Source organism: Symphodus melops (assembly GCF_947650265.1).
Source record: "Symphodus melops genome assembly, chromosome: 20".
Classification (NCBI taxonomy): domain Eukaryota; kingdom Metazoa; phylum Chordata; class Actinopteri; order Labriformes; family Labridae; genus Symphodus; species Symphodus melops.
In genome coordinates, this window is record NC_136710.1 from 7,786,223 (window position 1) to 7,811,757 (window position 25,535).

The window sequence follows — 25,535 nt, forward strand, 5'->3', positions numbered from 1 at the left end:
TGTAGTCGTTATGGCCATTCAGAATTATATTTCACAGCTTCCTCCTTCATTTTACTTAGCCCACTTTCCCTGTTGTGTATTAGCAGCCAGGACAGGGCATTAGCATACATGCTGGGAAGCTGTACGCAAGGATATTAGAAGCTCTGTCATATTCCAGAATCTCATTTCCCATAGAAAACTTTAAAGCCGCTCAAGCTTGTCTGCACTCTTCTGCTCCCTTGTATAAATCAGAGCATGTCTCCTCTTTCTTGAATATGTTCAGATATTCAAATTCTTTAGTCTTGCTCTTTTTAATAATTTCCCCCCATGTGTGACAAAGATATAACAAGTGACAATTACAATGGCTATAATTGCAACCCGTTTGTTATGACAGAATTAATGTAATAACCATATTACCTGACTGACTTCTGTTATTGGGCGACCTCAGCACAATGGGGTTTTTTTGGGTCTTTTTCACTTGATTTTTTATTGTATGTTGTAGGGATTTATTTGTTTTTTGTACGAAATGAGCTGTAGCATGACACTTTACTTGAAGAGTAGCTACACTCTTGATCATACGTCAGAAAGAGACTTCATTTTGAGACGATAAAGGTTTCATCCACAAGTAGTAGAATTAAACAGATTTGATTCATGAAGTGCCACAAGGATCTATATCAGAGCTTCCGTATCTCTATCTCCATCAACACGGTCAAATAAACCATCGGGAGAATGTCACGAGATTTCATGTGAATGTGTCATGATTATACAGTGAGAGTCATTTGAACATGCATGGGAACTATTGCAGCTTTCAAACAGCTCAATAAGGAGGAGCAGTTATTGAATGGGACTTGATGTAAAAGTGCTGATCAATTATGGCAGCGAGCTGTCAGTGCAGTCTGACTACACCATTTTTTGTTTTTTTGAGGATTTTACCAGCGTGTTCAGAGGTCTTCATTGCGACAAAATAGCTGTGGCAGTAACTTGGCAAACATCTCCTCCATGCAAAGGCCTATCAATGCATCAATTGCAAAGACCAAAATGACCCAGCCTTGAAGACTACTGGCCAAATATCGAGTTTATCTCTCGATGCCCTTTTGTTTTTGTTTTTCCTTCAAATAACAGACAAAAAACAAGACTCTGACAAGACAAACAATCACAGTTTGGTTAAACCTTTACCTAGATAATCATAGCGCTGGAAAAAAAAAAAAAATGCTTTCAAAATCTTTTGAAAGCAACCAAGGCAAGAGCCGGTTAATGTGAGAGCATGCCATTGACTACTGCTTTTACTATAATAGGTATTGACCTGTGCATCTGTGAGGTTCTGCTGAGGTCTGCAGTCCTTCAAACCCCACTGAGTTCAAACATGAAAAGTTTCAACGCCCATCACCATAGGTTTTCATTGACACAAAAGACCGCTGAGCACTTTAAAGGGAATTAAATATGTGCAATGGTGAATGTGATATAAGCTGAAACAGATTTTGATTGATAGGCCCTTTGAGGCCATGTGGGGTGCATGAAAGAGAGAGTCAAGAATGAATTTGCCGACTAATGATCCTTTCCGTTTTTGAATTATGTTGAACCTGGGCATTTGAGATACCATGACAGGGAGAACGTAGGAGTGAAGGTGTGAGCCGAATCGGAATGCCAATCACGATAAACAAACCCATACACTCCAACACAGGTTTAACTAATTGCATTGGAAGGCAGAGAAATAATTAACTTCAGCACACTCTGAACATACAATGTAAGCACAGTTCTATTCATCGCCTGAGATGCACAGTTAGAATGAAATGAATAGACTTGAGTGGTAAATCATCTCATTTAATGTGTTAACCGTGCTCGCTTGTGCACATAGGCATATAATGCATAAGCACTTGTGGGATGCCAGAGGGTCAAGTGGTTTTCAATGTGTGCGACAAAAAGTCCTGACGCGAGCTAATATTTCATGATGTGTTCTTTTTGTATTTGCATACTGGTTGCTGCCTCAGCCTGCTCCTATTGTCAAAGCTTTCTATTTGAATGTCAACACTATTATTACAGCAGGTGATGCAACAGCAGACGTCTCTCTGCCTGTCGTTTCCCTATGCTCTCCCCGTCTCTCAGCCTCTTAGCCTCCCCTGCTTCTCTTTCCTCAGTTTAGTTTAACAGCTATCATTACGGCTCAGCCAAATGGAATCCACTTTTTCTACACTTTGCAAGTGTCTCTATTTTTCTAGGCTTTGACATCCTACTGCTTTTTCCTACTCACTCTGACTGTAATAGGTGAAACGGAGAAAGCTCCTTAGAGCCGTCCTGCCTCTCTTTTTCTATTGTTTACAACCCAGGCCTTGACAGTGTTGCTTCTGACTAGCTTGGGGGAAAATGGACACTTTGACACTTCACACCCTGAAATGTGGCAGCACATGGTATTACTTGTAAACACTGTTCATTACCACCTTGACAGCTGATGACCAATATTCAACCTCCCTACACCTTCCCCTGCCAAGGCTACACACAAACAAGACTGAGTAACTTGTAGATGTCAAACGTGACAAGGCTGTGTTCCTGTTCTGTTTTTTCGGATCCTGTGCTCTTCTGCCTCCTCGTCATTACTTTCAACCATGTCATCTAGTGCACTTTATTGGTGTCGGGCCTGCAACGGTCTCACTACATTTTTAACTCAGATTTCATTGATGCTGAGAGACTTGACACAGTTGGGAAAAAAAGTATCGGGGGTCCGGAAAGGGGACAAGCATAACAGACAACGGTAACTTTTTAGATCAGAGAGACTTTCGACAATAAATGGTTTACACAAATTTGACTTGGAGCCATAGTTTTGTAATATGGGACCTTTTAGAACAGCTGCAGTAACTATTAAATCAATTTGATGAACACTTCCATCACTTAAATATGTCCTTCGATCCAATGTAATCTTCAAGTCTGAATTCCAAGTTGAGTCATATTTTTTTTTATCTTTTTCAATGAGTCAGTTAGCTTTCCATTTGAATTCACTGGGAAATGTTTCATGAGCTTGTAAAATTGAGTAGTAAGACTGTAAAAATTAATTTCTTTTAACCGTGTTAGAGTATATGCACTCCCAAATGATTAAGACTCCAGCAGCAATTATGAAACGGCTGTAAAAGGCTTTTTCTTTTATTAAATGAGAAATAAAACTGAGCTTCTGGTCAAGTTCTTCTCTACTCTCTTGCTTTAACCGGATCCCTAATTTGTCCATCATACATTAAAACTGATTTATTTTTTTTTTTTCCCATTTTGTTCAGTATGTCAATTTAAAACAGCAGAGATTCAGCAAGCACCCTTTAATGAATCTGAAGGGTTCTGGATTGCTCTGAGACTATCACTGCTTCACACCATACAAGAAGGAGAACTCTGACTTCATTTACTAATAACATTTAATCTGCCCCCTCGGCGAAGGTAGACAGCTGTTCGCTATGCTTAGGGGAACATTTAAAACTACAAGACATAATCAACTCATCCCCAAGTAAATGTTATTTCAAGCATTTTGAAGTGAGATTTGGTCCTTGTGAGAGGAAACTGAGATATTACAATGAAAAACTTATTCTAAGGATAATTATGATGTGGAAAAATAATCAAAATGGAATATGGGACGAGGTTCAGGCTTCAATAATTTCGAGGAGTTTTGCCTACAGCCAATTAAAAAAAATCTGTTTGCATCCTGCTTCCTCACAAAGAAGTGCTATATAAGTCTCATGTCTTATCAATATTAACACATCAACATTTTCGGCATAATGCAAAGAGAAACAAAAGGATGCGTGAGCAGGAAAAATAAAGGATCTAGTATACTGCCATGCGTTTTCCTTTAAGCATCGAAAGAATACAAGGCTTTTGATCAGTTTTGACACATGGAAGACAGGATTTTCTGTTTGTAGAGGTCGAAAGAGATTCCTGTGGCGTTTTGTTTTTTGTTCAATATATATTAATTGGAACATTTTTAAAAGTATTTCCAAACGACATCAATATTGACTGTTGCCATTTCTTTATTTTTCTTTTATAGTAATATATTGTCAAACACAGTTTCTGAGAATTGGACAACAAGAAAAGGGTTATTAACCAGATGAATGGATATTGTTACAAGGACCCTACCATGCAGCAAGGCTTTAGAATAACTAGCACATTATTCTGCTAAACATACTGAGCGCATTAATTAGCTAGAAAGGCTTAAAACTGTAAGATTAAAAAGCCAAGCACTAGTGCTGCTACCCTCCATAGCATTTACAGTTCTGATGTCTTTGTTCATGAACAAAATATTGTGCATTAGTCATGCAAACGGCAGATTTATGTCTGAGTTTTGACATTTAAATTATAGATTTCACCATGAATCACGTCGCACTATTACTAGCGTGAAGGAAGCAGAATGAACGACGTAACCAATAAGCAATCAACAAAGTGTGTTGCTGAAGTCGTCCGTAGCCAAACTTGATCCCCAGTCCCTGCCAGCGCAGAATTTGGTCAGAGAGTGGGGGGGGGGGCGGTGTTCTGGGGTCAAATATTGCTATGTCTTCTTTATTTGGGATTTTAATAACTGACATACGAGGTTCAAGGCAAGCGGCAAGACAGATGTGGAAAAAGAAAATCTGCAACATGGATATTACACAAATCTCCTGTGATAATACGAGGGATCATAAACAAGAAAACATCATTGGGTAGGGGTGGTCTTGCCTTCACGCAATCCTGAGTGATCACAATCTATGTTATCATTATTACATATTATCAATATAATTATAATTGACTGGTTGAAAATTAGCCTATATATTGAACATTTCATCTCATCACTCTTAACTGTATGGGTAACCAGTGCCTGTGCTGTAAAAGTCAGAGATTTATCACTGCAGAGATATGGAATTCATTTTGGCACAGCTAACTATTCTAATATGATGTCACTAATATCATTCATGTGGGGGAAGAAAAAAATCAGTTCAGTGGCTGAATATTCTCATATCCGGTGTGGGCCTTGGAACGCCACTTTTACATCCCAAAGAGGCAACCGCAATATTGCATGTCTTTTGAGTTTATGCAAAGTGTTTCCCATTTTCCTCCGACAGCACTCACTCAGGGCAACCATGGCAAATATCATTAAATGTCCTGCTTACACACCCTCTACATACTAACACAAACAAACACACCTCCACACACACACACACACACACACACACACACAATCTCATCCTTCTCTCTGGCCATACTCATTTTCCCCCCTCTTTTTCTTGCTGGCTATCGCTCAGTGGCAGCGCATGAGGAAAAGAGAGTGCATTGATCTGCCAAAGTGAGCAGCCATTTCACAGGGCCAGTCTCTGCGCCGCTGCTGTCCCTGAATGGGAATTGCTCATTTCACCTGGCCGCCTTGCCTAAAGCAGAGTATTGGGAAGCCCTGCTAGAGAGGGGAGGGGGGGTGGGGTGGGGGGGGGGGTGGAGAAGTCAGGGCCCTGGTCAGGGCTTGGCAGGCGGAAGATAAGAGCTCTTCATGCTGCTCCTGCACGCACTTCCCGCTCGCTCTCTCTCTCTCTTCCTCACTGTCTCTGTCTTTCAAACACTCAGACGCGCACACACAGCTTTTCTCCACACATATGAGACGCTAATAATACTTTTGGCGTTCTGGTGAGTCAGCCTTCTCTCCTCAGGCAAGGATAAAAGTAAAACATGGTGCCTTTATTGAGTCTGAAATCACTAACTGTGGAATTCCCAGAACAGGGCTTTAGTTCAGCCTGTAGTCCATTCACTGCCAGGATGCCATGTGTCCACAAGATCTAATATTGTGTCCAGAGCTGGGGCTGATTGTCTGATAAACAAGCCTGAAGAAGATTTATGAGTTCCACATGGGCTACATACAGTGAAGAACAAATGTAGCTTTGCATGCACCTTTTAGATAAATGAATAACACAATGTTCGTCATCCTCTTGTTTATTTTCTCTGAAGAAAAATAAATCGGCTCTTTTAAGTGCTGTTTTTTTTGTAATTCATGCAAGACATGGGGAAGTGTTGATTAGTGCAGATGTTTGAATTTAGAGGTTTCAATTCTCTTCCTAAATATTGTATTTGTAGTTAGGATACAACAACATCACTTTGACTAAATTTTGCCAAAAAAATAAATAAATAAATCACATTTTCAAGAAACTTAAAAGCAAGGTTTGATTTCATGCTTTTCACCTTGCCAAAAATGAAGCAACTTCAAGCTTCTTTGGTGAACGTTTGGTTTTGCTCCCACTGTGCACAAAAGCAGCGTGTCCTGCCCTGCAGCAGAGGTTTCAGAAAATAAAAATGACCGTATTGAAATGATAACTCGTTATGCTGATGGTCTCATTTGCTTATTTAGGTCAAAAAGAGGCATTCATTGTCGGTTAAAAAAAAAGCCTCACGTGAGCTTGGTTTGGCTAACGCTGCTGCTAGTAGAAACTATATTAAAGTAGCACATTATGCAAATGAATGTCTTTTATTGAATATCTTTGCCATTTTCATTATGTCATATTGAACGTCATGACAATAGCAGTGTATTCTCGAGTACTGGAGATTGTAATGACAAATTAGTATGCTAAGAAATTCATTCTAGTCCTCGACTTCAATAGAGATATTAATATCAGCAAAGCAAAATTGATAGACAAAGACTCGGTCCATCCCAGATGATATTACTTTTATATTCCTGCCATAAAAGTAATAGGTGTTATTCTGCCATCTGAGACAGAAGTCTGAAACGGCTGATACACAATCCAATCAAGAATGTGAGGTTACGGCAACACAAACTCTCCACACTGCAAGCCTCGGTGCTCAATTCTGATTTTTTGTTTTTTTGTGTTACTTTCTAAAAGATGTATCCGACTGATGATTAATTTAGTATGTTTAAAAAATCTGCTTTATTGTACAGACAATCGTATGTCAATTGCAATTTTGCATTGATATATTTACTGTATATGTATTTTAATTTTATGCCGAGGATACTGTTTTATTGGGAGGGATTTTACGTGTCTGTTTGTTAAAATAAGCATAACGAATGTAAATATACCTGTGTAAAAAAAACAAAAAAAACCCTCTGTTTATTTAGTACTATGAAGATGGTTCACTTCTTGCCTGAGGAGATCAAGATCCAAGAATCGAAGGGGAGAAAGACGGACTCACTTCCCCCTGTAATATTTGTCATTAAAAATGTGCAATTGTTAAAGTTATAAAAAAAAAATGATTCACAGTTATCATCCTACAACAGAAACTCAAGCACTAAGCCTTCTAGTTTTTGTACCGTGAATGCTTTCAACAACGTTTTTATAATTCATAATCTTCTCATGTTTTCATCAGCGACACGCTGCTCCCGACACCGTCAGAGCTGCAGCTGAAGTATAAAGGTCTTATTTGTGGAACATCTTAGTTTGCTCTGAGTCTTTAAAATATGAAAAACTGCTGACAGCAGACTTGATCCAGGACCATGAATGCAGTTGGTTCTTTTGGACACAGTTGGTCATGTCGGCCCCTCTGTCCTTCATGTGCTGCCAGTGAGTGACCCATGCATTCCAACCTGGCTGTTCAGGTCTCATTGCTAATAATCCGACCTGTATCTGATTTGGCTCCGCAGATGAAAGTGGCCCAAATGTCATTTGAAAATATCAATTGTGCTGTTCACACTGATCTTTCTTCGTTTCTTTCTATTAGGGCCACTAAGTCTGGATCTTCTTAGCGTACATATAAGTGAAGACTTCAGCCTGCCAGTATCAGGCTCACCCCTCCAGCCTCACACCCCTGCCCCTCCCACCTCTCCATCCTTCATGTGTCTGAAACACATTCCATCCAGCCACTCCATTCCCCCACTCCATCCTTCACGTGTTCTCAAATTTATTTCCCTCTATCTCTCTCTCTGCTGGTCAGCCCACTTCCCCTCCCTCCGTCTCGCCTATCTTTCCGCTGCTCTCCTTGCTCAGTGACAGTCTCATCACACTCTATCAATCAGGCTTGTGAGGCCCGGGCACGCCATAGCACAGCATCGCACACTTCTAGTCTGGTCCCATCAGTGCCAGTCACTCTCTCCCACTCTCTCAGTCACTTTAAAAAGGTTTAGGTTGCCAGATATAGTCTGTTTCCCCCCCGCCGCCCTGATGCAGGTCAGGAGATGGGAGGGAATGAACTGGCTCCTGATTCGATGGCACTTGACATTTTCTCCAACCTCAAGAAGGGTTGCTCTTCTTTAAAACCAAGATGGATATTTGGACACGTGACAGACTTTCAACCCTTGGCTAACATATTTGAGAAAAATTAACAAAACACAGCATGTGAGCCGCCCACCCCCACCCCCATTGATGTGCCGCGTGGAATTTAAAGATTTAGGAAACGATGCCAAGCAGAGGTCAGATCTTCTCTCGTCTATAGCTCATCAGCAATTCTTTTCAGTCTCTTACCTGCCGCAGGCCTCATCCTGTGGTTGACGTCTCAGGAAAGAGAACTGTATAAATGAGAAACAGAGAAACAGGGCGAGGATGAATAGCTTAATAACCCTGCATCTCTGAAGGGAAATAAACCAAATGCATTAGAAAAAAAGCAAGGAAAGCCTGCTTACACAAAAAGCACAAATTAAGCTTTCTACAAAGGATTTGCATTACAAACTGATAAATCGTTAACTGAGTTGGTCGTTTTGGCTCAGTGCCATATGCACAAGTAGAAAAGTCAAGTATAAACATGTACAAAACTTATTTTCCATCCAAAATGTTCACCAATGGAGCATAAAAAGAGGCAAGAACAAGGAGCACAAAAGCTTACTATCGAAACCTCTAATGTTGTTCATTTAATTGGTCCATTTACTCTGTACCATTACAGACAAATATTTAGTTTGTTTTATTAATACATGGAATACTTGTTTTGCAACCAAAATTCAGCCAAAGGAAGAGCAAATTGCAAGTGCAGCAGGGAACGACTTAACCACAGTTATCGATTGGCTTTGTGAATTCTAATGAAAACAAGTGTAATTACATTTTCCTTTAAGTAGCACAACAAATTAGGCCTTGTGAGTAATTCGGAAAGAAAAAAGGAGGAGGCAAGGAAAGGAAAAAAAAGACGAGAAAAGAAAAACAAAATCCGACATTTAATGTGCAGGGAAGATTTTCTCCGGCTGTTTTCTTGCTAAATGCATTAGCAGACGCTGCTGTGCCCATACAAGCCTGTGGACTCATATTCTCCTCAATGATTAGCTACTCATTTAAGCAACAGGGAGAAATGTGCTTTGGGTGGTTACAACAAAAATGAGTTGGGGATAAACAGTTTTTTTTTTCTTTCTTTCCCACATTGGCTAAGCTTTAATTTGACTCATTATCTTTTAAAAAACGTTATTGTAAGGCTTTATGGCAGCCGAATGAGATGATTAGCAATGATGATTATGAATGTCGTGATTACAGTAGTCTTTCGGCCCAGTACTTCTCATTTGTGGTAATTCGGAGGCATTTTTCAGTCTGAATGAAGTAGCTAATTTTATGCAAAAGCAGCAACAAGCTAACTACATACGTCGAGGTAATACAAAGTCTTTATGGACATTAGTTGAGACATAGTTTGGAGTTTCAGGGCACTAACATGTCAATGACAAAATGACAAAATTACCCAAATGTGTTCTCCCCTGCTACCTTTTTTTTCTCCCTTTACACCCTGCTCATGCTAATGAATCCCCAAATTAAAATGTAGAACAGAGGAATATTAAGGCACCTGCTGTTTTGATGTGGCAGGGAATACTCAATTAGTCCAGATTTGGCCTCTGTAATTATTACATTATAGCTTAGATAAGTGTTCAATGGCATCAAACGCTTTGATGGACTCCGTACCGTGACAAAGGCGAAGACGGGAAACGCCGGAACAGAAGAGCAAAGGGGTTGGGGGGGAAAGAAGTTATAGAAAAAAAAAAAGTGACAAGAAAGCTATCGCACAGGAGCCCCTGTCTGCAGCAGCCATATTTCATTACACAGCACCGAAGCTTAGGAGGCAATCAAGCATATTTAGCCATCCTCGTCTCACCCGTCCCCCCCACCCCTCCCCCGAAGCAATTATTACTCCCCAGTTTTTTACTGTGCTTTGCCATGGGGAAAATGAACCGCAGTACTTATCAGCTCAATGCATACACAAGTGACTGAGGTGGAGGACATGTAGGTGTGTGTTTGTGAGGAAGGGCATGTGCAGATGCTTGTGTTTATGTTTTTTTTTTTTTTCTTTTGGCGGGAGGTGTCAGGGAGGGGGGGGGGGGGGGGGGGGTGGGAGCTGACCACTTGTGAGCAATAGGTTTCCTTTTTCAATCCCATTAGCAGGGTAACATCAGCACATTTAGGGGCAGCAGGCGGAGCGAGCGTGGATACAGAGATAACCGTAAACATGTCACCAAAAATGCATTGTTATTTGCATTCATATTGGAAAGAGCCAAATTGATGTGGGGTCAAACAGGGAAGGTGAGGGTTTATGACCTGTGCATAGCTCCGCTGTCAGCAGCTCTGATCTATCGGAGCGGCCAGCCTTGTCGGGCTTTACGCCTGATTATATTATCATGGCTGACGATCAATGCCAATGAATGATCGCTCAACGACACAGGCAAGTAGACTGAATAAGGCAGAATGCAAACAGTACATTATTTAGTAATAGATTGAATGAGAATGCATTCCCCATCCTGGAGTCATCTAGTTAAGTGATGCATTGCATGTCAGCTGCAATACTAAACACGTTCCAAATACTTTGACTGTCTTGTTTTTTTTGTTTTGTTTTTTTTAATTCAGCCTTTCTGAAACTAATCTAGCAGTAATAGAGTGAAGCAAGTGAACAGTGAAATAAAAAGGAGGGAAAAAAAACCCAAACCTACTCCACAAGGCGGTGTGTTCTGAGCAGCTAATGTGCGCTCATTTGGGTGGCACAGCCGCCAACTGCAGCATTAGTCCCCATCTGGGGACTTGTGTTTCAGTGAAAGTGCTCCTCCATTTGTGAGACTCTTCAGTTCTGGGCATCCTTCCCCCCCGCCCCCCCCCCGCCCATAACTCAACGCTCCCTCTATCACTCCCATGCGACTGGCTGTCATAATCATCAGCATTATGCTACCTCAATGGGCCTGATTTACAAGTCTGGACATGGCAGCAGCGCTGCGGGTAAACATGGGGCTGTTTTCTACCGCCAAGCCTATTTCACCCGACTGCAGCTAATAGGAGGAGAGGCTGAGATTCACAACAGAAAAAAAAGGAGCTTTTCAGATCTGTGATTTGTTTACATGACTGTAAATATAACCCGTAGAAAAGACCTCCGAACTCTCAATATAAAGCTTGATTTACGCCGCTCTATCATCAAGCGGGCGATGTACAACATGAAAGTGTTGATTTTTTTTTTAGATTTAAAACAAAATGTGAACGAGGGATTGTTTGAAGATTTTTCACATTTTACTGCATTATCTTGATAAAATTGAAAAGTAAAAGTAAAAACTACCTAGCCTATCATAACCATTTCTTAACTGATGCTTCAAATTTTGAAAAAAAAAACCCCAAAACAAACAAACCCAGAATTTATTGATAAAAGTTATTGACATGTTCACCGCAAACTATCATCTCAAACTTCACCGACATTGAGCGGCTAAATATGCTAACACTAATTAGTATTAGCTACACGTAACATAACTCAGGTTATCCAGCATCTTTACATTTGGACAGTGTCCAAATGAGCGGTCTGAAAATGACTGTTTAACTCACCTATCCCACTGAACAAACTCCCTTCATTTTGTAATGTGTTTTAAAAGCAGATTTTTATTTTTTTTTTGTTAAAAGAAAGAAAAAAAACACTGAAAGTTGTTCGCCACATGAGATAGAATGAGACTATGATATTCCTTACATGTGCAGTAGCTGGACAGTCTAAAGTGTCTTTAGAATACGAAATGCAGTCTCTGTCATGGAGTGATGATGTGTCTTATTATATGGACTTTGATCACAGTTTTTCAACCTTGAGGCAGCACCTAGCCCTTTCCATAACCCTCTCACTCATCCCATAATATTATATTAGCACGTATTCATCCGCATATTGCGCCTGCTAAGTGATAGGGCACATAAATCAATTTTTATACACACACACAATAACAGTTATATGCAGCTTCCAAACTGCCTGCTGATAGCTGCCATTTCTTATCACTCGGCTTGAATATAGCGCTGGTATGAAGGCACTTTTGCTTGCCGTCTAAACGGAGGAGACTGAGTGGGGATGCATTTTTGTTCAAATTACTTAAGCTGCCTACAAAGCTCTCTGCAGAGCCGCGTGGTTATGAACATTTCTCTGCAAAGAGAAGGGAGTCTTGTACAGAAAAACAGACTTGATGACTGAGGATCAGCAACGCTATTACTCTGGATTTGTTTTCCCCTCTCATTTTGTTCGCGTTCCGATTCTGTGATGCGTCAGTTTAAATGTCATGTTTTGGGAGGTACAATAAACTCACGCTGGAAAATATCATCAGGAAATGTGCAGAAAAATCCATGCAGCTTTTCTCTTTATGACTTCACGACAGTTAATAATATCGGCAAAGCAACATCCATCACAGGGAACATAAATAGAATCCGTCCCTCCTAGTGTCTTTTACTCTCGGTTTCTGCCTCTCAGAAAAATAGTGAGCACTATTCAGCCATCTGGGGTATTAATTTGAAATGCCTGATACATGAGCTAATCAAGCGTGTTTATTTTTCCTGGTGTTGAGTTGCAGGCTTAACATTAAAGAGGAAATGTGCACCCCGGAGTTAATGAACTAAGCTAAAATGAGCTGAAGTGAAATCACAGAGAAAAAAAAAACACAGAGCACATAACCCTCCATCGCTTTCTGGAGGATTTTGATCTGCCTCTAAATGGCATCGAGGATAGGTGTTACGATAGCGGGGAAGGCCCGTCGGCGGGCAGCGTGATGTCGTGAGACCGTTTGATAGGCAACAACGCAGCAGGAAGGAGAAGAAGAGAGGAAGTGGGATTCGGGACCACAGAGCCAAGAGACACTTTCTCTTTCACTCTCTCTGCTCTCAACTGCTCCCAGTGCCAGAGACACGGGCCGCTGCACAGACAGATGGCGAGGAGGTGTGTGTATGTGTGTGTGTGTGTGTGTATTGCAGGGTGTGTGTGGTGGGTGGTGACGCCATTCGGCTTTATACAAGCACGAGGGATGGAAGGGGAGAAAAGGGACGGAAGGGAAAAACACTGCAGAGGTGTGTGTGTGTGTGTGTGAGAGCGGGTGACTCTGACATGAAGACATTAATCCACATGCTTTAAGTTCACATTCCACATCGAAATGTCTCGACTCCTTCGTTACTGCAGCAAATAGTGTACGTTTGCGCCGTCACTTTGCTCTCAGCTGTCTTACTGCGCAGGGTCGACATTCCAAGTGAGAGACCTCTCCTGATGACGAGAGGCACACCTACTCACTGAAAGTGGATGAGGAGGACGTGGGTGGAAAGATTCGGTATTGACAGACTGCCATCTACTGGAATTTACGTTAATTTCAATACAAACCATTTATGTCATTGTGAATGTGACCCCTCTTACAGTTGAGTAGTAACATACATCTGTACCCCTTTTATTCTGAATTAGGCCACCCGAAACACACATCTACAAGTTTACAGACAAACTGCAAACATCTCATTTACTCTGATTATTTTACACTTCTAGTTTTTTCTTCTTCTTCTTTTTTTTTTTAAAAAAAGAAGCTTTTTGTTAGACATGCTGACACTTTGAGAGAGAATGAGTCTCATCCAGTATACCTGTTAATACATCCAAAAAATATATAAAAAAAGATGATTTTTTTAAATTAGCAAACTACCAGCATAGATGTCTTCTAAAATTAGTTTGCCGTATAAATATATTAGAAGCCAACGATGAAGAAGATTCGTCTGTTAATCATGGAGGCTACAGGGAACACAAACAAATGGAAGTTATTTGAATGACCTGTGTGTTTGTCTCTGCATTAAATGTGCTGTCTGTTAAGTCTCTGAGGCCAAACGGTGATGCACAGCACCACCTTGTGGTCGTCTCACAGTGGATAACGGCTGTTAAAACGACCCTATTCAAAAGGCAATTGGCCAAATAAAGTCAAATGTCGATAGATATGAGTTGGAAACTACGGTAGATCTGTGTTCACATGTCTATTTTTTTTTTCCACAGATTTTAACCTGATGAAGTATGCAGAGATGTTAAGTGAATGGATCATTACGGTTGTTTTTCCATGTGGACATTTACCAGAAATGGCTGTATCATAACATGGAATGACAAATTGGGTAATTAATCATACCTATGAGTTATAAGGCGGACTCCATTAGTGCAACTTTAGCCTATAAGCCTGCATGCACACATATGCATTAATGTGTGTGCATAAGGGTGAGATCTTCCAACGTCCTTAGAAAAAGCACCATTACCTGTCACATGACTAACGAGCAGACGGTGTGCAGTTAATGGTCATGAAATATGCACCAGACTTAAATACCTCATCCATAGTGCCTTGAGATAAATCCTTGCATTTCATTAAACACACACACACACCCCGCTTTGGCTCTGCTGCAGAATTACTCCTCCTTTAGAAAGGACATTTAATTAATTTTCTATGCTTGTTTCATCATCACAAAAGAAATGCAATGTTAAAGAATTAAGAATTTTATTGGGACAAATAGGTTTTAAATTAATACCCTGAAAACACATGCGCTGAGGATTCTTGGAGCATTAAGTGTCTGAGTATTTAAGGCAGTAATTAGTAGGTTATCAGAAGTTTTGTTATCATGAGAGGAAATGCTCTATCTTTTTTTTTTTGTATATTCATGATCTACTTTGGTCAGTACTTCAATCTCTAATCCGGACTGTTTGCGGTTTTGTAGATATTCACCCAGAGAAACCCTTGGCTGCTATCTGACATGAAACAGATTTGATCCATTTTCCAGAGCGTATCTGTCTTTTTCAGACAGGGTGCGCTTTTCAAAAGAAATATGTCAGCAATCTGGGGATTATGTTTTTTTTTTTTTTCTCTTTGCTAATCACCAAGAGACACATCCTGCCCGACATTTCCTTACTTCGAAAATGCAGTACACCGAGCAAAAGTCCCCTTTTCCCATTTAGATGCTTATTTTGATCGTCCTTTTATTCTCGGTGCACTGGTTCTATCAGATCATTAGCTTCACGCTCCACCGAGTCACTGTATTATCTTGTGCAAATGAAAAGTGATTGAGCAGAAAAAAAAAAAAGAAAAAAAAAAGTTAAACTCATTTCACCACCTTGTTCGACTGATGTTATGCATATAGACTCATTGTAATCCAATCAGACTGCATGAGGTGCTGGCTTGGTTTACACAATTGCAGGTGGTTAGAGAAAGTCACAAAGCATCCTGGGAGAAAATAATTGGTATCCTTTCGGTCTTTAAAATACAGAAACTACACTGCATGTGCTCAATTAGGAAATGTACAAAAAACTGTTGTATTAAACTATTATATTACACAAATAAGGGTTTTGAGACTGTACAGTCCATGTCTTTGTTGTGTTTGTGGGTTATTTTTGCCCCTGACTCAGGCTCTTAGGCAATGCTAATGTCCATAACTGTTCTTTTTTTATTTCAAACCCGCTGCTGTAGAGTGCACTCAAGTGTAAGCGCACAACATGTGGGATGAGTGTGATGGACTCCTGGTATCATTGATAGTTATTTGTGGAGTGCCTATAACCACTATTCCCCTGCCACAGCTTATGGCAGGGTGAAGCTGAGCGAGATATACTCTGAGGCTGGCATAAAGCCACCGGACTTTGCAATAATTCATCGGCCAAAAAGCCCTCCGTGTACTCACTGTGCAATATTTATATCCCGGCTGAATGTATTTTCTCAGCTACATCATCGTTCAGCCTCAGGGCAGGGATTTTCTTCTCTGAAGAACATGTTTTAGTATTTTCAAACGTGAGTTGAAGTAGAGGAAACAATTCTTTAACTTCGTCCCACGATCACATTCTTCCCAATGAAATGATGTATGTGTTGCTGCAGACATTGTGCCCTTTTCTATCATTTATAGATTTTTAACATTCAAAGGTCTAAATCTAAACGTGCCTTTTATCTTCAACGATCGAGGACATTCATCTGGCAGTAGATTGAATTACTGAAACGATGGCCATTTCACTGAAGCTGAAAACAATCATTCTGATTCCACTTGTAATCTTCTGACTGCATGCCCGCTTTGAACTCGGACTACTCTGTGGTTTGTTCTTTTCTTCTTCTTCTTCTTCTCCTTTTCAAAGCTCTTTCCTCCATTTTATGATTTCTTCCCCTGTGTTAATTCAATAATTCCTACTTCCTCTAAAAACAAAACGTCACATAAAATGTAAAAGTGTGGGGTATGGGGTCAGAGAACTTTCTCCAAAGCGAAGGAGTGTTAATGGAGACGAGACGTTTTTAATGCATCATACTCTTTTTTTTTTTTTTTTTTTTTTATGTGGGCGCTCTTTTAAAGATGCAAGCAATTACATGAAGTGGCATTTTTAAAAATGCCACAATGATATGAGCAGATCATGTAACGTAATCATGAAGCATAAAACCCATTGATTAGCTTCGTTAATTAGCCTCTCAAGATAATGACGTTTTGTTTTTTTCTTCTCCCGAATCAAACAAGTTCCGTCTTTGAATTTAAAGCTTTGAATGGGAAGTTGAGGGATTCAATTGAAAATGACAGTGTTGCCTGGGTTTGTTTAAAGAGGGTATGTGCCACTTTATACACATAGCAGAAATCAAGTATATGTCAAGGCTCTGTCTGTCTGTGTCTGCGTGAGTGCGTGTGGTTTTTCCAATTAACACTCTGTGGCTCCCTCCTGATTGCTATCCAACTGCTCAGACCTGCACACCTACTCTCCATCAACTCAGCAGTATACTGTATATGCCCCCGCCTCTCCATCTACTCATTGCCACATTGTCGTTTCAGCTACTGCGGTAGACCACACCGCATGACCGTCATAAAGATGTTCCGATAGGCTTTAAAAGAGTTTTTTTGTGCTAGTTTTGATCTTCGTCCTGTTATTCTTTCGCATCCGGATCGCCTCTCACCCACCCACACACCCACCTAGCCTTCTCGATCTGCCTCAACCAGCCCGCCGGATTCAAAGCGTCTCCATGAGCCACGCTCACGTCCCTAATCTGCTCTGATCTGCCATCTCCCCTTCGCTCTGCAGACCTCCTGAATCATCGTCTCATCTCCTGCTCCCTTCTTCTGCAAAAAAAACCCCCCCACCTCATTACAAGTCAATCCCTCTGTTTCAGTGTTATGCTTCTGGGTCCTTCTGTATCGGTCAGAACGGTATATCCTCTGTAAATGGATCTCTCAGTCGTGACTGGAGAGTGAGCGAGAAGTGGGGCTCTGACTCCGACGCGTTTAAAGACTGTATAAAGGCTGTTTTAGTCAAGGACTACACAAAAGGAAGAATAACATAAAAAAAAACCCTGCTCATTTGGATGTCACAGAAGCCTTTTTAGATCATTCTATGTTATTATGAACTTATGGGGGGGGGTTGTATAGGTGTGAGGCTTCAGTAAAGCAGAGGTGTCGCCGAATAGCAGTTTGTTTTGAATTCATGCCGGTGCTCAAGGGCGAACAGAAAAGGCCCCGTCACCTTTGGATTTAATGCGCGATTGTGAAACAGAGATGGGGTTGCTGTGAGGATGACCTCAGTGACCTCGAGGCAAAATGACGAATAAGCAGATCTGTAATGCACTGTGGAGGCTAATCCATGAAGAGCTTTGTGAACGAATAATAAGATCTTAAACTTGATTCTGTACTTCACAGGCAGCCAGTGCAGCTGAGCCAAAGCAGGAGTGATGTGTTGTCTTTTCTTTGTTCTGGTTTAAAGTCTAGCAGCTGCAATCTGAATTATACGTAATCGGTTCAGATTGTCACGGGTCAAACCCAAATACAGGGGATTACAAGAGCCGAGCTGGGAGGTAATAAAAGCGTGACCGACTGTTTCAAAGTCATTGTGGGCTGAAAATGGCTTTAATTTGGTTATTGGTCTAACCTGAAAAAAAAGAAAAATGAAAAAAAGACTTCTCCACAAAACTTCTCATTGGTTTCTTAAAATCGAGAAAAGATTATTTAACCCTCCTAAGATGTTTTTAAAAACCACATTGTTTGTTTGTTGGTTGTTTGTTCGGGCTTCTGACAGAGTTGTTGTTGGCCAAAAATGATGACTTCAGTTTTGTGTTTATTTTGGCCGAAGGAAGTTCTTTACCATCAAACACATCCCGTCCTCTAAACAGTGAAAGAGGCTCTGCAATGACTGTGAGCTGTCAGGTGAAAATGGTGGATGGAATTGCGTGGAATCCGCACAACAGTGATTAAAGATGATGTGTTTTCTAAAGATCGAGCCAAGGGGGAGCATGTACAATGAAAGCAGAAGGGTGGGCGGCTGGGAGTGACTGATGGGACGGTGTGTTACTGAAAACTTTCAGTCTGATTTGGGGATGAGAGAGTAGAAGGAGGAGGGACAGCAACAGGAGCAGTCAAGTTTAGTTTTACAGCACATTTCATATGACAGGCTTAGACTCAATGTGCTTTGAGGGATTTAGATTAAGGATTGAGTTAATTGAACTAAACACAATGTTGGGTCTGTTGGCGTGGTTGTTAAAAAAAAAAAAAAAAAAGTCTACATCAAGTGTTTCCTATCGGACTTCCCAGCACATTCACAAGAATATGAGATGTCTCTGAGAAAGTTATGAAGACGAGAAGTTTGTCTTGCTTCCATTTGTGCTCAGCTCTCCTACATGTCTGCTATCACAGGTCAGGTCAATAAGCAAAGGAGACCTGTCAGTGTTTGCCCCTGCTTCAATATAGGGTTTTGAGGAGCAGCAGACAAAGTAGTCTGACTGCATTTCTGTCAGTCTGACATGTGTAGACAAGAAGGCAAAACTCCTGCAGTTGTTGTTGATGTTCTCTGTCTCTCTGGGCCGCAGCTCTGTAGAGCTGTAAACTCTGTTGCTCTTCTAACAGTGCCATCAATTTGTGGCTGGAAAAACTGTGAGTAGCTCCTGCATGGACTCGAGGTTTCTTCCTTTTCTCAAAATTGTCTCTTCAAGTATGAAAGCAGAGGATGCTATGGTCCGAGGACATTGAGCTTTCTTCATCTGAAACAATTTTAGGGATTTAACAACAGTGAATCCTAAAATTAAAAGTAGCAGTAAACCTGCTGAGTGATAATACATGTGGAAGTTAGAAAATGTATGTTTTTTTGTTATTTTTTTTAAATAATGACCTCTTTTAGAATATTTAACTAAGACTGATGTTCAGAAATAAAAACAATTTGCACACATTTTTTTGTTGTGTTTTTTTTCTTAGTGTTACTTAAATTATTGTTTTGTTATTCATATATTGGTGCATAGAATATTTCTGGAAAAATATATGTATTTGATTTTTTATTTTTCTTCATCGATCAATTCAGAAATATGCTCCTGATATAGGCTACAGTTATTCAATATTTGCTGTTTTGGAACAACTCCCAAAGCCCAATGCAAAATCTTTTAAAAAAAAAAAAAATCAGACTGTGGGTTGCTTTAACCAGGCACGGTGTTTTCAATAAAAAATGTTTCAATTCATTCTGAAAGCTGCTTTTCTCACATTAAGGCTTGAAAGAGAATTAAGCTTGTAATTAAGCTCTTAAAAAAAAAAAAAGAAAAAAAAAGAAAAAAGAATTAATACGATGAGTCATAACTAAATTAGCTACTACACAAGTGTAAAGAGTGAAACATGTAAAACCTTGTCCGAGGCTCACAGCTGCGGTGTTTGTGGTTTGTTAAATTCAAAAAGAAAAGTTGCGCAACTCACCAAGAAATGAGGCTTCGCTTTTGGATTCATGCAGGTGCCAACATGCTGCCAATGCTGTGGTTTTTTCACCTCGCCGATACACCACTGAAACTAATTGCCCCCTTTGTCCCAACCTGTGAGAAGAGAGGGAAAAAAGAAAAGGATTAAAAGAACACAGCTAACCCATAATCACAAGTCAAACCGCATCAAAACAATGCATTACTGTAAAGACACAAACAGAAGGCAAGATGATACCTAATGGAAGAAGGCAAACAAATGTGCAAGTTCTGATTTGCGGTTTTTTTTTGTTTTTTTTTCAGTGTTATTCAAGTGTGTCTCTTACGCAACTATGTTACACATTGGTGTTGTTGTAGGGGGCCATTCCTCTAAAGATATTGTACCCAACACCTGTTGGTGAGTCTAAAAGGACCAAAGCTTTGAACTGATGGAATCCACAATTCTGCCTCACTCCATTTTTGTATTGTACCTACTTTTGCTTTATGATTTTACTTTCTGTCTTTGTAAGGGAAGCATCACTTACTCCCAGAAACAATCAAGTGAAAACTCATTTATTTGCCATTTAGTTCACAATTTGGTTGTTTATGTAGTATTTGTTGTCCTATTGCTTTGGTTGTATCTTTGCTGTCTCTGAGGTCAACTTCCTGGTTGAAGACGGTTCTCTCAGGAATGTGAACACATGAATGCACCATGCTTTACCAGGTGTTGGCAATCTTCTACTTTTAAACCCAGCCCAAAGTAAGATGAACTTTAACACAATGCAATGTTTTTTTTAGAGTTATTGGACTGTTGTATTTTCAAGACATAATGGAAGTGTGATGTTTGTAATCTATTTTTAATAGCTTAATAGTTTATGTAATTTCACCCCTGCTAGCAGCAATGTGGGTTTTACCAAGAAGTATTAAAAGCTGTTGGTTAGTCTTTACGATCATTAAGACAGTCGACTGGGAACCCCCTTTTGAAACTGCTGGAAGCATTCAGATTATATGGGTTTTTGAAATCCAGTCCCAACAGTCTGTAAGTGCACATGAGCTACTTTTTTTTTCACTTGTGCATACTTGATCTGGAGATAGACGTGAAACAATGTTGTGAAGTCAAATTCTTGACAAAAACAGCCATCCAAGGTCGATCTTAAAGCCTCCAGATGGCTTTTTGGTGACTTATTAAAAACATATCCGAAGCATTTTTAAACTCATGAGGCTGCATTTGCATAGACTTAACCTCTCAAAAGACACATTAAAGATGGCCTAAATCTGACATGCCTTTGGAATAGCTTAAATGTGCATTTGCATAATATGTCTGCCTCCTGTGCAGGTGATAAAGCAGTATTAAGCCTGGATTACAGTATTTGATTTTGTTTGCGTGTGTGTGTGTGTGCACGTGCATCTGTCTGGCAGTTTGTACAATGAATATGTACTTTGCTGTGTACCTGCATATGAGCAAACTGGAACCTGTTTGAGCTGTGTTGGCTTGCCTCTCTGTCGCCGGCAGGGCCAAAAGAGAACAGCACACTCTGCCTGACTGCCATGTTACTCATGTGACCTCATGAAAGTACAAGTCCCTTCAAGCAGTATAATAAATCATCGCGGCCGGGGCTGTCCAGCAACACATGCTTAGATGCACACTCATACACACAGTTTATGCGAGCCATAACACAGAGTATCTAATTGAAGAAGCACACAAACAATCATATCAGACAGCCTGACCCCTTTTCAGTAGCAGGATGGGCTGTGAGTCACACATTCCAATGAAAGGCCTTTACTTAACACTATTGATGCCCAAACTCATTGAGGTAACCATGAATTTGATACTCCTACACCTTACAAACGACTAAGTGTTCCAACATGGCAACTGTTCAAGGAGCAGGACAAAGACATTGTGTCTTAAACATTATACAAGCTCACTGATTCAAAAAAATAAATAAAATCAATTAATCTAAGTATTGACTATTCATGCAGCAGCAAACCCCCCTCTGACTTCACAGAGGGGGAGGTTTTAGTTACACTGCCATGTTCCGAGTCTAAGTTGTATGGATTTGTTTCAGCAACTGAAAGAGCAAACTAAACAGTAGTTATGTAAATCTGTTTTTTTTTTAAATTAAAAGAAACTTAACTGTACAATGAGGAACTCATTAGCTATAGTCAGACAACAGCGACAACACCTACTAGCTAATATTACAGTTAGCGAGGCAGTGACAAGAAGCCACTATAGCAACTAAAGTCAATGTTAACTTTGTGGTGGGATTACACAATACTTTAGTATGTACAGCTAACATGCTAACTAGGAATTCACATCCTAGCGTACATTAAGGATTTTGCAAGGAAGTGATTAAAAGGCATGTATTTGCTGTTGACCAGTGGTAGCTAACAGGTTCTTATTTGAAACCCTTAAGAGTGGCCAAAATGTCTCTCCAGAATTACAGAAGACAAATTGTGTGATTTTTAATACTTTGAACAACATTATAACACTGCTTTAGATAATCATTGTGTGACACCAAACAGAAATGGTCGCTATGTCAATTTGTTAAATTAAAAACCATCATTCAAGGAAGCGGTAACACACTTTTGTTTGTGACAATTTATCTCTTTCCTAATTGAATAGGGACTTTTGCTCTATTCAGAAAACATTTTTGCGGGAATAAGTCACTTGTTTCTTGTCAGCAGTTTTCAGAAGCAGACTTTTTTTTTTTTCAATTTGAGCTGGTGGACTCCTTGCTATTCTAATCCAGGTCATCTGCTTGTCCTGCGTATTCAGTTTCATAAAACACAACTCCATCTGACAGGCGTGCAGGCACCTACGTACCAACTGTCGTCAGTGAAATGCACTACAACCTAATTTAACAAGTCTTTCTCGGCCTTTCTCTGAGAGAGGAAACAGCAGTTTCAATTCAAATTTAATGCCTTAATGGCTCTTGAACAGGACATTTAAATGGACTCCAACAGGCTATGCCACAGGGACAATTCTGCACCTGTCATTTACAATACTTTGGGCACAAACTTAGTGGAACTCACTTGTGTGTATTTACCAGTTTTTGTCTTGCCTTTCCACTGAAGCTACATTTGTTGCTGTCATCTTTAATTTGAATCACTTTGCCACCTGAGCCTCCAGCAAATTTTCACAGTTTTCACAGTAATTGCCAAGAGGGACAGAGGGCATCATATGTGTGAAACGGTCTGAGTGGAAAGCCTCATCGCCCTGTAGTGCTTTCACTCACCTATTTAGCACACTTGGGAATAGATCGGAACCTGGAGGTGAGGATAAGAAGCGAAAGCAAGGGCTATGTCCCAATTACAAGATGCTAGATTTTAAAAAAGGCAGACCATAAGTTGACTTTAAAAAGTATCACATGGCAAAACTTCCCTCACGGATGCATTTGATGAATTCATTTGAAATCCTATGCACTTGTCTTGTAAAGAAATGGTGGATGCTGGTCTGGGGAACAATAACTTGCTGTAGTACAAACGTTCCAATTATTGCAGCAGCAGAATAGACCTTTGGGGAAAACCACAGCACTGCTCATTGATCTGAGAAACAGTGCTTTGAAAAAGGGAAACTTCCTTTTTCCTAAAGATACTGGCCCTTATTTACTTTAACATTTCAAATATCAAATAAGTAGGATGATATTTTTGATTCAGAGACAAGTAAAGAATCGTTCAGTACAACTGGGCATATGTAGTGGGGGGGAAAAAAAAAAACGTGAGTGAAAAGTGAAGCACTACTCTATATGTGACAGAAGTAGAAGTCAAACAGTATTCATATTTATTTTCTTTTTTTGCGACAGTATTATTTTGACAGATAAGTCTGAAGATTCAATGTCTTTTCATTTGGGTCACCTCCTGCTACTAGCTTGTTTTTGTTTTCTCAGGAAACCTCTGGTTGTACCTCTCACTCTATGTTTGCTTGTGTGCATCCCACATGTGCTAAAAGCACCTGTCAGTCGTCAGTCTATCGGACTGCTGTGAGAAGTGTGAATAGACGCAGCATCTACTGCACACAATGTTAATGTGAAAACATTTCCCTTATATTAAACGGCGAAGAAGCAGCAGTGGAGAATGTTGTACTCCAGAGGGCACCATTAGCATGCTTTGTGTGACACTGTGTTTTATAGAGCAACAGCAGATGTACTTTAAACAAGCAAGCTTCACCCCAGTAAGGATCATTTAACTGGATTTCTCGTGCTGATCTTCAAGTCAGTCGTTTTACATCCTGTACTTAAACATCCTGTTTTCTTATAAAGGATTTAAAGAGACTAAACAATAAAACATGATGAGACATGTACATTCTTCTTAAACATCCATCCATACAAACAGCATCTACTGTTTGAGCCTTGATTTGATTTGTATGGACTGACATTATTAAATTTAGGATTTGTGTGGCTGCATTGACATTTCAACAGTGAAAATAACATTTTGGTCAAAGGTTACAGTCAAAATAAATTGAGTTTTCTTTACTAAATCACATCTGTCTTACCAGTTTGGAATATTTGATTGCGATTGCTGTCTCGGACCAGAGTGATGAAAGAAGAGAACTCCTCAGAATCTCCCTGAAGAGACAAAGAGGGGAAGAGAGAGGTCAAGACTTGTCATATCATTCAGAACTGAACACTTAGTTACGGTTTGCTGTGGTTAAATGTCATGTTTGCATCGCACACAGAAACATGAAGATGGGCACACATCAACATACACAGTAGCCACAATGCACCGCTGTGTTATCAGCACAGTCCCATGAGGTTCAATAAACATGCTTCATGTACTTTGAGGAGGTGATTTTCAGTTGTGCATAATTAGAGCGGCTAAAAATAGACGCCTGCTTGAATGCTGACAGCGTCTCCACCACACACTGAAGACAGGGTAGCAGGATGTTTGATTGTGGCTGCTTGTAAGTAATAATTTCTGACAGTGACTCACTCTCATACACCCTTAGTTGTGTGCAAGAAAGCATGAATATGCGCCTGGCGAGCACCCAAAGACTTACTGATATGCACGTAAGTGGGACGCATACAGAACACATACGTCGGATGTCAATTGATTCCGTCAACCGCATGGGATCACAGTGATGATGGGGAAATAACGGGGCAGCAAGGGAACTAAAATGAAGACCGAGATGCATCAAGTTCACCGTAATGCATGTAACACACTCACATGTTTACTGAATGAATAACAAAGACCAAGCTCATCTCACTAATTTAATATTTTTTTAATAGTATCTGATGACTTCAAACGTTACAATGGCATCCATCTGTGATGGACAGATCTCTACCCGTGTTTGTCTGCAATGACACTGATGATTGAATGTTAGACACCAAAGCAAACACTACCTGTTTTATCTGCCAACCACATGAAATATCCTGCATCTTCAAAGCACCCAGCTTGACTCTTCGCAACTGTAATTTGCCTTTTTTTTTTTTTTTTTTTTTGCATACTTTGCCGAAACACTTGATATGCAAAAATCACATGTTTACGAACCAGATCAAAGTTGTCCTCTCCCTTCCTCCACTCCTCCTCCTCCCTTTGTACATCTAAAAATGAACTCCTTACATTATGCAAGCCAACAGAGAACAGTGTCTGCTCACCCTGCCCATTCCTAGCATACTGATTAATTAGCTTGTATAATTAGTTTAATGATTTAGAGAAACATGGCCACGGCCACCCAAGAAGCTATGCTAATGGCTCCCTGTCTATAGCAATTAAAATGCCCATAACTTAACAACGGTGGCTTTAAAAGTCCAGATAACTGCTGTGAAAGAAAGGAGGTGGTGCAACAATC

General features: G+C 40.2%; 1 protein-coding gene across 10 annotated transcripts in view; it reads right to left on the reverse strand.

The window, feature by feature from the left end:
- Positions 1 to 25,535, reverse strand: part of LOC306841335 (receptor-type tyrosine-protein phosphatase delta-like) — a 347,810-nt gene that overhangs the window by 184,868 nt on the left and 137,407 nt on the right. For all 10 annotated transcript variants that reach the window (XM_079371178.1, XM_079371180.1, XM_079371177.1 and 7 more), the window contains exons 5-7: positions 24,240 to 24,312; positions 19,773 to 19,885; positions 8,373 to 8,416 (exon numbers count right to left, since the gene is read on the reverse strand). The gene's annotated coding sequence lies outside the window, so the exon portion shown is untranslated. The remainder of the gene's footprint in view (positions 1 to 8,372; positions 8,417 to 19,772; positions 19,886 to 24,239; positions 24,313 to 25,535) is intronic.